The following is a 9854-nucleotide window of genomic DNA, read 5'->3' as shown; positions in this document are numbered from 1 at the left end:
GCAACTCTTGGAAAATTGCCAAGTGCAGATTTTCTTTCAGCAAACGATGTTGACTCAGTTTGGCTGCGGTCATCTTTGGTGAATGTTCGGCTATTTCTTCCTTTACATTGTTCCCCAGCATTTTTCAAATGACAGATAAGCAATTGGAGCAGATGGAAGCCATTTGGCCAATCAGGTCAGCTATACCTTTTAATGAGGTCATGGCTGGTTTGGTAATCCTCAACACCACTGTTCTGCCTTATCCACGTGGCCCTTGACTCCCGAAATGACTAAATGTCTGTCTGTCTCAGCCTTGAATATACCTAGCCAGGACAGCCTCTGTTTTCAAGAATTCCACAGATTTGCTTCTCTCTGAGCGTGAGAACATTCACCTTATCTCTGATGTAAATGGGCAACTCGTTTCCCTGAGATAACACACCCGGGTATAAATCAGAGCACAGCAAGCCTCCAAAGTTAGGTGTGAACTCACCGGCGTCTCCAGCGCCAGCTGTCAGTACTTAAAACATTTTGTTTTTTGACCTCTAGTAAAACCAACTGCCCTGATTTGCACGTTAGATTTGCCAAAGAGGAACCTGCTCCAAACGTACTTCATTGGCTGCGATTTAGGTGGTGGTGAAAGGCGCGATTAAAATACAAGGACATAGTTGTTTCTCGATCCATTGCCCTGATAATTAATCTCTCCGCTCATGGAAATGGATCCTTTCAATCCACTCTATCATTCATCAATGTGTTTACTTCAATTCAATCCCACAACAGCCTATTCCGTTCTGATCAAGTACAGGGTGACAGAAAATTTTAGGGGAGTGGCACAGACATCACAAATTGAATACTCGCCTTTCCTGTTAGAACCATTTCATGAGAAATATTAAAAGTCAGTCTGTGCCCCGTAATCGTGGCTGCTGGTTAAGGCAATAGATTCGCATTCCCTTAGGGTTTTTCATACACGTTCGAATCCTGCTAACTGCGTTTCTATTAACACAAAACCATGCTTTGTCGAGTCTGGTAGTTTGTTGACTTTCAGGGAAGACGCGTTCTGGATAAGAATCTAACTATTCTCAAAACTGTTTCTCTTTCCACCGATACAGTTGGACCTGTTGAGTTTCTGCAGTTTTGTCCGTTTATTCTGCGTAACTGCTGTTTTTCATGAAATATCTTCAATCCCAGTCCGCTGTCAACTGACCCTTGTCATTGGCATAGTTTCTCCCGACGGTCAATCTGCTCATCCTCATTCCCACCCAACCCCATCATTACATACAGCCCCAGGAAATCTCCGGTTTTGCTCCAAAGAGAACATTCCCGGCCTCGGGATTCTGTCCACCAAACGGTACTTCCTCATCTCTGGACATGGTGCAAGAGATTTTGGGAAAATATTGTCACTTGGCGGGGAGAAAATATTAAGGAAGCGAAACAGAAAACCCAGCCTCCAGCTTTGTGAATCTTTAGAAACGTTTTGGGAACTGGAATCACAGGAGAATGAAGAGTGAACTTTTCGACTGAGCACAAACAGCCCAGACACCTGCCACTTCTTTAAGAGGCCGGGACATTGACTCGGATGTTATCGGGACACGAACTGATCTGAGACATTGAAAGAATTCTCGTTCCTGCACATCAGGAATTCAAATCTCATCTCGGCTCCGGGACAATGAGAACATTCAGAAATAGACAAGACTCTGAAAGGGTCGAAGGGAGGCGGGCCCGGTTGGAAGAGAGCTGGTTCCTGGTGATATGGATGGGTCTGCTGAGGGTAGGATCAGACTGTTCCCATGTCTCCTCAATGAATGTCCCAGGTTTTATTTTGGAAAAGTACAGCTGATACAAGACAATTATCATTCCAAGCGTGGCAGTTGGAAGTTTGAATTCACTACGAGCCCGCTTTAAGGGCTGCTGCAAGAGCTCGCCATTTTTGTGGTGCAATTGGCTGGCGCTTTCGACTGTGAAATGTGAAGTTGGTGGTTTGAGGTCACTGAGGAAGGAACAAGTGCTGTTGTTACTCTCCCATTTCCTTTTTGACTCTACAGTTACGGGTTTTAATGCAGTCGGGAAAATATTCCCCAAACGCAAATCTTGTCCGGTGAGTGACCACAAAGGTATTTCGATGTTGCTTTAATAGCTACCATAAAGAGCTGGGAATGCTTGGAATCAGAAACAAAAACAGAATCTGCACTACAGAAAGGAGAAAACAGAGTTCTGAAGAAGTTCTGAAACGTTGACTCAAATTCTCTGCCCACAGATGCTTCCAGATCTGCTGAGTTTTTTTCCTGCAATTTATATTTCGCTTGCAAATGAACGTTTATTTTACCTATTGGAATGAAACAACCAGAATCACCATGTACCAAATTTAACACTTTAGAAATCTGTGAAGTGATTGGATTCAAACAAACCCAGCAATAATTCATTAATTCACAGCTCGACTGGCCACGGAAAGCGACCTGAAAAGATAAACGGCATAATAGCTTTGCCAGTAGTAATGGCCGAGTGGTTAAGGCAATGGACTTGAAATCAATTGGGGCGTTGCTGCGCAGGTTCTAACCCCGCCGACTACGCGGGAAAGCTGAGAGCAAATGCAAAGGCCGTTTGCTCCATCCATTCTGTTTGCGACAGGAATCAAAGCAACATTTTTCACTTCGATTGCCAATGGTGGAAAAGGCAACTCACTGCCTGTCATGGTAGAACAAGCACACTTTTTCATAAAAGTTAAAGTGTTTTGAGATATCCACTTGCAGGGCCAACTGTGGTGAGGCTGTGCACCATGTGCTGGGAAATAAGACTAGAACAGTCAGTTCTGAGAAAGGGTCACCTGACCCGAAACGTTAACCCTGATTTTTCTTCACAAATACTGCCAGACCTGCTGAGCTATTCCAGCAATTTTGGTTTTGTTCCGAGAACAGTCAAGGTCTTGAGTTCAACTGGTCAGACCCGATGGGTTGAAGGGTCTTTTTCTGTGTTGGAGACCTCTATGATCAGTTGTGGTCAGCTTAGTTTGTGAAGTGATAGGAAAACATTTGCAAAACCCGAGCCAGGAAAGGTGTCGAAATGACTCTCCCCTCATCTGGCTATCAGACACGTTATCCATTCGGATTGGGGATAACTGGCACTGTGCATGTTCCTGGAATCAATATCTGGGAGACAAGAAGTTGCAATGCTGGTGTCTCTTCGCCCAGCCGTGTGCAAACCCATCGCTTCTCAATCCGTTCCTTGTGCCTGACATTCCCTGGACCTGCTGTCAAGGTAAAGATTGGCTTCACAATCTGCCTGTGTTTATATCGAGCAGCTCATTGACCTCGGAGCTGGGCGCTCAGAGGGAGCTGGAGGTGAGACAGGGACAGAAGCAGAAAGAGATGCGAAATGAAAGTGTTCAGGGTTTGTCGTGGCCAAGTTCACACAGGTGAGCTGATGCACTTGTGAAGGCTTCAGTGGTCTTCTCCTGTTCTCAGTCGGTCTGCTCCGACCTGAATCGTAAAGCCTCCTCTCTGAGATGGGAATAAACCGGTGAAGTAGAAATACATTACTTGCAGTCATTTTTGTCATGCCTGGCAGTAATTCCCCACGCTGTTTCGGACGTGAATGACAAGAGGATCAGGATGTCAGAGACTGCGTAATGACACAGGTAGACTTCACCATTATTAGGGACAGATATCACCGATTGTGAATAACCACAGAGAAATACAAGAGGCAGAGAGTCGCCGTGCACTCGATGGGCTGAACGGCTTCTTTCTGCACGGGAATGACGCCATGGGTTCATGACGTCACTCTCCCTGTCTCTGTGACGGAACGGGTGAGGGAGAAACAATGGCTCATTATTAACCCTCCCTTCCGCGTTGTACTGTCTGCAGCCCCGCAACTCAGGGCCGTTGGGGATGTCTCTCAGTGCGTGAGTGTTTCACTCGGATTCACTTAACGCGGGACTGTTGGTGTCAGACATTAACTCCTGCTGTGGAGGCCACAAACGAACGGACGCCCTGTGCGCAGACAAATTCTGAACATCAAACAGGCTGCACAGAAAGATCACATTTTAAGTTGCTGAAGAGATTAATCTCTAGTTTCGACTTCTATCTTTCCCAGCAGCTCCCCATCTTTCTGTCTGCCTCTGACAAATGTCATTTGATGAAAGTTCCAAATCGCCTTTAAAATTTGCTGCACAAGTCTGATTCCACCCCTTCTGCTCCTTGCTTCTTCCAGTGTTTGAGAGACAGCGACAAAGCGTATACCACGCCCCAGCACTGCCTGCCCATGGCCAAATGGTTTAATGCATCTGCCGATGGAGAGAGCTGTGTCCCAGGGACAGGGAGGCAGAGTGAAAAGAAGATGTTCATTACTGCGTTCATTGAAGGAAAGGGGAATAGGATTTTTTTTTAAGCAACATGTTCAGATATGTTATTTCATACCTCTGGAGCAGATAGAACTTGAACTCTGTCTCCTACATCCGAGGTAGGGACACTATCACTGCCTGAATGGCACCTCATTTTTTGTTGAGTGGGCCATCAGTCGACTGCGTCATTGGTCTTGTGGTCTGATGCTCAGATCAGGTGGCTGTTAAAAATGCGAGAAGTTACTGGCTTGAGTCCTGCATGAGCCGTTGTTGCCCCTGACGTACTTTTTAAATGTTCGGGAGAGCATGCGGGTGGCTCTTTATAAAATCTATTTCAGTCTATGTTCCCAAAGGGTGTTTGCTGCGAATATATCACATGCACCCACTTCACCTGACGAAGGTTGACGGTTAGTAAAAGTCTGGAATTACGTTTCGTTGGATTGGTTCGTAAACTAGCGCAGTAACTGAATAAAACGATGGCAAGTCTCAGTGGAGAAAGAGGTGACAGTGAATCAGGCATCTGAGGACAAATTTGTTTCTTTTGCAAGTGAAATTTACTGCTTCCCAAAGTGTGGTCCATTGAAGTGAAGCAGTGACAGAGATTACCTTTGCTGGTGCTCGCCTCATGAATCATATTTCCACCTTGGTCCCTGTTAACATTACAACTGGAGAAGGAGCTCAGGGTACACGTGGGCCAGTGGCGTACTGGATAACACGTCTGACTTCGGATCAGACGACTGCAGGTTCGAGTCTTACCTGGCTCGAGTGTAGCTGGCAGCTTTGCGACACATGCAGGTAGACTCGTTCGTGGAAAGCAGGTATGTACAGCTGGTGTTTTTGTGGTCAGATCCCGAAGAGCTGAAGTGATTGGAAATGAAAAGTTGTGCATGAGCAGCGTGAGATGTATTCTCATCCGTTCATTCACAGTTTGGTCAGAATAACGAGGTGGGGCTGGATAAACTGTCGCCTTACCGGGAATGTTGTGGTCGTGGCACAGACGTTTTTCTTTTCCTTTGTATCAGTTAGCAGCCATTTCGAATGGAGAATTGGTCCTTTCACTGTCTGCCACAATTTGTGTCTCTATTTGTCTCACTCTGACTCTGTGTATCCACCTCACCCCCTTTCACACTCTCCGACACTCCTTTGTCCACATCCCTCATTCCCCATTTCTGCTTTTTGAAAAGATCACCCTCATTCATTTTTACTCCAACAGTAAAGACATCGCCATAACATTATAATTGTTGTGGCATTGTTTTTTTCTGGTGGGTTAGGAATTCTATTTTGAATTCTGAAGATTCACAATCTTTTGAGACAAGAAATGACTCCTTACCTCAGTTAAATCAGACAGCCACATTATCCAAGGAATGTGAGCCCAGTACTAGACACTCCACTCTCAAAGTGTCTCCGAAATTCAGACTTTCCAAAGAGCAGAAATGGGACATGGGGAATGTGGAAAATGGAGTGTCGGAGAATGTGAAAGGGGGTTAGCTGGATACGCAGAGTCAAACAGAGACAAATAGAGACACATGTTGTGGTAGACACTGAAAGGACCAATTCTCCATTCGACATGGCTGCTAACTGACAGAAAGGAAAAGTAAAAGGCAACCATTTAAGCAGAGCCTTTGACCACCTCATGGCAACGGAAGCAGTATTACAGCTGATGAAGTCCTTTTAAAGTTGTAAAGTTGGCGTGAGTAAGCTAATGAGAGAGCAATTTTGATAAATACGTTGATTCGACAGATAAAGCGAATAATTTCTCCCCACATTATAATATAGAAATGCATAATTAACATCGTAGGGACGAACGGTCAGTGGATCTGAAACGTCAGCTCTGTTTCTCTTCAACGATGCTGCCAGGCCTGCTGAGTTTCTCTACCAATTTCTGTTTTGTGTCAGATTGCCTGAGTTCTTTGTTTTAAGTTAACCTGCACGACGTTTGGGACAAATCAGATTGGCTGCGAGCTCCTGGTCAGTCAGAAGTGCTGTCACCACGATAAATTCAAAACTTCTATTCTCTGAATGGGAATCAAGCCTGGGCCGTGGTAGTGAAAGCGCTAAATACTAACCCCCAGACCACCAAGAAACACAGCAGAGAGGCTCGTGTCTTTTCTTAATGACGCTGCTTTTGCGTTTTCATTTCTGATCATATTCGCTGCAGATCGGTTTCTCCGTCTCTGAGTTTTTAACAGCATGGAAGAAGACCATTTGGCCCATCATTTCAGTGCAGCTCATCAAACCTCCATCCATTCTAGTCCCAGTTTCCAGCATTTGGCCCATAGCCTTGTGTGCTTTGACTTTACGAAGGCAAATGTCAATGCGTTTATCCCTGTGATGTGAAATAACACAACAAATGGGCCTGGAGTTTGAGATGGTAAAACTGTGTTAATGCCCCCTTGAGGAACTCATCCTCATTTTCACCCACAGAGGGAGACACAGGTGCACATCCCTGAAAGTGACAGAGACCTCAGGATTATACCTGCTCCATGTCCTTCACGTCGGCTCTCCGTCCCCAGGCACAAGCTTCAGCGATAAAAGGCAGCTTTAGGTGGAACACAAGCAACTTCTCCGGGCAATGAGAACTGTTTCCGTGAGCTGGGATATAAAATGGATAGTGAGCTGAAATAGTCTCACAGGCTGCTCACGTGCAACTTTCCATTTGGAATACTCACCGACCCAATCACTGCAGGACCTCAAATCATGTGAGATTTTATGCTTCTTGCTCTCTAAAAGGCAATGATTGGCATATGTCCCTCTTAACCGATTCGGGTGAAATAATCGTCGGCCGCCTCTCCTGTAATACCTTTCCCAAACAAGAACACAATGAGCAAATCCCTTCCAGATCTCAACCGTAGTCGGCGATATTCAAACAGTGCAGAGTGAGCCAATTGATTTATAGTCCAGCGCCTTAACCACTCGGCCACGACTATACACGCTGCATCGGAGGCTCTGCTTTCCAGGTCTCTCTCTGTGTGGAGCTGAGGAAGAGTGAATCATGACTCGGTTTGTTTGAATCCAATCACTTCTCAGATTTCTAAAGGGTTAAACTCAGTACATGGTAGATCCGGCTGTTTCATCCCAACAGATGGGATAAACATTCATTTAAAAACAAAAACATAAATTTCAGGAAAAGCTCGGCAGGTCTGGCAGAGAATCAGTGCCAACGTTTCAGAACTCTGTTTTATCCCACAGGGACTGCCAAACCTGCTGAGTTACTACAGCAATTTTTGTTTGTCTCATTGTCCCGTAGCCGAGATGAGATTTGAATTCCTGATGTGCAGGAACGAGAATCTTTTCAATGTCACAAGTCAGTTCATGTCCCGAGAACATCAGAGTCAATGTCCCAGCCTTTAAAAGAAGGGGCAGGTGTCTTCACTGTTTGTGCTCAGTCGGAAATTTCACTCTTCATTCTCCTGTGATTCCGGTTTCCAAGAGTTTCTAAAGATTCAAAAAGCTGGAGACTGGGTTTTCTGTTTTGCTTCCTTAACATCGCCCCACCCTCCACTTCCAACTGTCAATATTTTCCCAAAATCTCTTCACAATCCTCCGCCTTGCAACATGTCCAGGGATGAGGAAATCCCGTTTAGTGGAGTGATTCCGGAGATCGGAAATGTTCTCTTTGGAGCAAAAAAGTTTAACCAGAGATTTCCTATTGCTGTTCACAGCATTGGGAGAGGGAGTGGCGGGAATAGGCGGTGTGGTGGTCGGGAGAAACTGTGGCCACTGACCAGGGTCAGTTACCAGAGGACTGCAATTCAAGATTTTAATGCAAAACCATTTATGTAGATTAAACACGGAGAACACTGCAGAAACTCAACACGTTTCGTGGTACCTGTGGAAAGAGAAACAGAGCTAAAGTTTTGAGTATGGTAAGTTTCTTGTTCAGAACGCGTGTTTCCTGAAGGTCAACAAATGACCAGACTCTCCGGTGGGTTGCTGAGACGGATTTTCTCGAGTTTGAGCGATGACTCATTGATCAGAAGGTTATTTGAAAAAAAAAACATACGTGCTCAGGAAACGTAGTCGGCAGGATTCGAAAAGGCGTGGGGAAACCCCAATGGGCTTCCCAACCATCACCTTAACCACTCAGCTACGACTACAGGTAACAGACACGGTTTTAACTTTTGGAATGGGTTTAAAATGAAAGAGGAGCATTTGGCTTGTCTTGTCCGTGCCACAACTCTTACATTTCTTGTCATCCTGTACTTGATCAGAACGGAGATTGAATTGAAATACATTATTGAGAAATAGAGTGAATGGGAAGAATCCATTTCTATGAGCAGAGAGATTAATAGATCAATGGATTGAGAAAGAAAGATGTATTTGTATTTTGAAAGCGCCTTTCACCACCATCTCAATCACAACCAACGGAGTACTTTTGAAGCAGATTCTTCATTGGCCAATCTAATCTGCAAATCAGGGTAGTTTGTTTAACCATAGGTCAAAAACGAAACTGTTTCAAATACTCACAATTGGCGCTGGATGTGCCAGTGAGTTCATAACTAACTTTGGGGGTTTGCTGTGCTCTGATTTACACCCGGGTGCGTAATCTCAGGGGAAGGCGTTGCCCATTTAATACAGAGATGAGGGGGATGTTCTCCCATTCAGACAGTAACAAATCTGTGGAATTCTTCCAAAAGAGTTCTGATAAGGCTGGGTGTATTCAAGGCTGAGATAGACAGAGATTTAGTCATTTAGGGATTCAAAGGCGACTGTGATAAGGCAGAAAAGTGGAGTTGAGGATGAGCCATGATCTCATTTAAAGATGTAATTGACTTGATGGGCCAAAGGGCTTCCATCTGTCCCAATGACTTATCTGTCATTTGAAAAATGCGAAACAATTGTAAAGGAAGAAATAAAGGTCGTTTATAAAAGGTTATTGCAGTCAAACACAGTCAACATCGTTTGTTGAAAGGCAAATCACACTTGATAATTTTGCCAGACTTCTTTGGTAATATTACAAGCACAGTTGATAAAGGCAAACGGCAGATGAAGTGCATTTGAATTTTTAACAGGCACTCAATAAGGAGCCATATCTCAGGTCATTGCACAAGGTCGGGGTTTACGCTGTTAGGTATACATGAGCATGGGCTGCCCATTGTTTAATTAACATAAAATACAGAATCGGGATTCATGGGTATTTTTCAAGTTGGAAAGATATGATTTGTGGAGTGTCAGAATGGTCAGTCATAGGGCTACAATTATTTATCTCTGTATTACTGACTTGGAGGAAGTGCCAGAGTGTAATGTGTTCAGTTTTGCAGAAGATACGAAATAGGCGGAGGGTATGTTGTGATGAGGATATGTGAATCTGCAAAGGGATATAGATAGGTTGAGTGAGTGGACAGAAACTTGGCTCATGCAGTTTCATGTCGGCAGTGTGAGTTCTTGTACTTTGGTAGGAAGAGTCAAAAGGTAGACTACTATTAAAATCGAGAGAAATTTCCAAAAAGAAAAAGGGAACAAAGGAACCTGAGTGTTCTTGAGCATGAAGCAAACAAAGGTGAATGACATATTTATTTTTCTGGCAAAAAATGGTCTCCTTTCC

This window comes from Rhincodon typus, unplaced genomic scaffold, assembly GCF_021869965.1.
Source record: "Rhincodon typus isolate 14 unplaced genomic scaffold, sRhiTyp1.1 hic_rhity00000057, whole genome shotgun sequence".
NCBI lineage: Eukaryota > Metazoa > Chordata > Chondrichthyes > Orectolobiformes > Rhincodontidae > Rhincodon > Rhincodon typus.
This window is presented reverse-complemented; position numbering follows the sequence as displayed.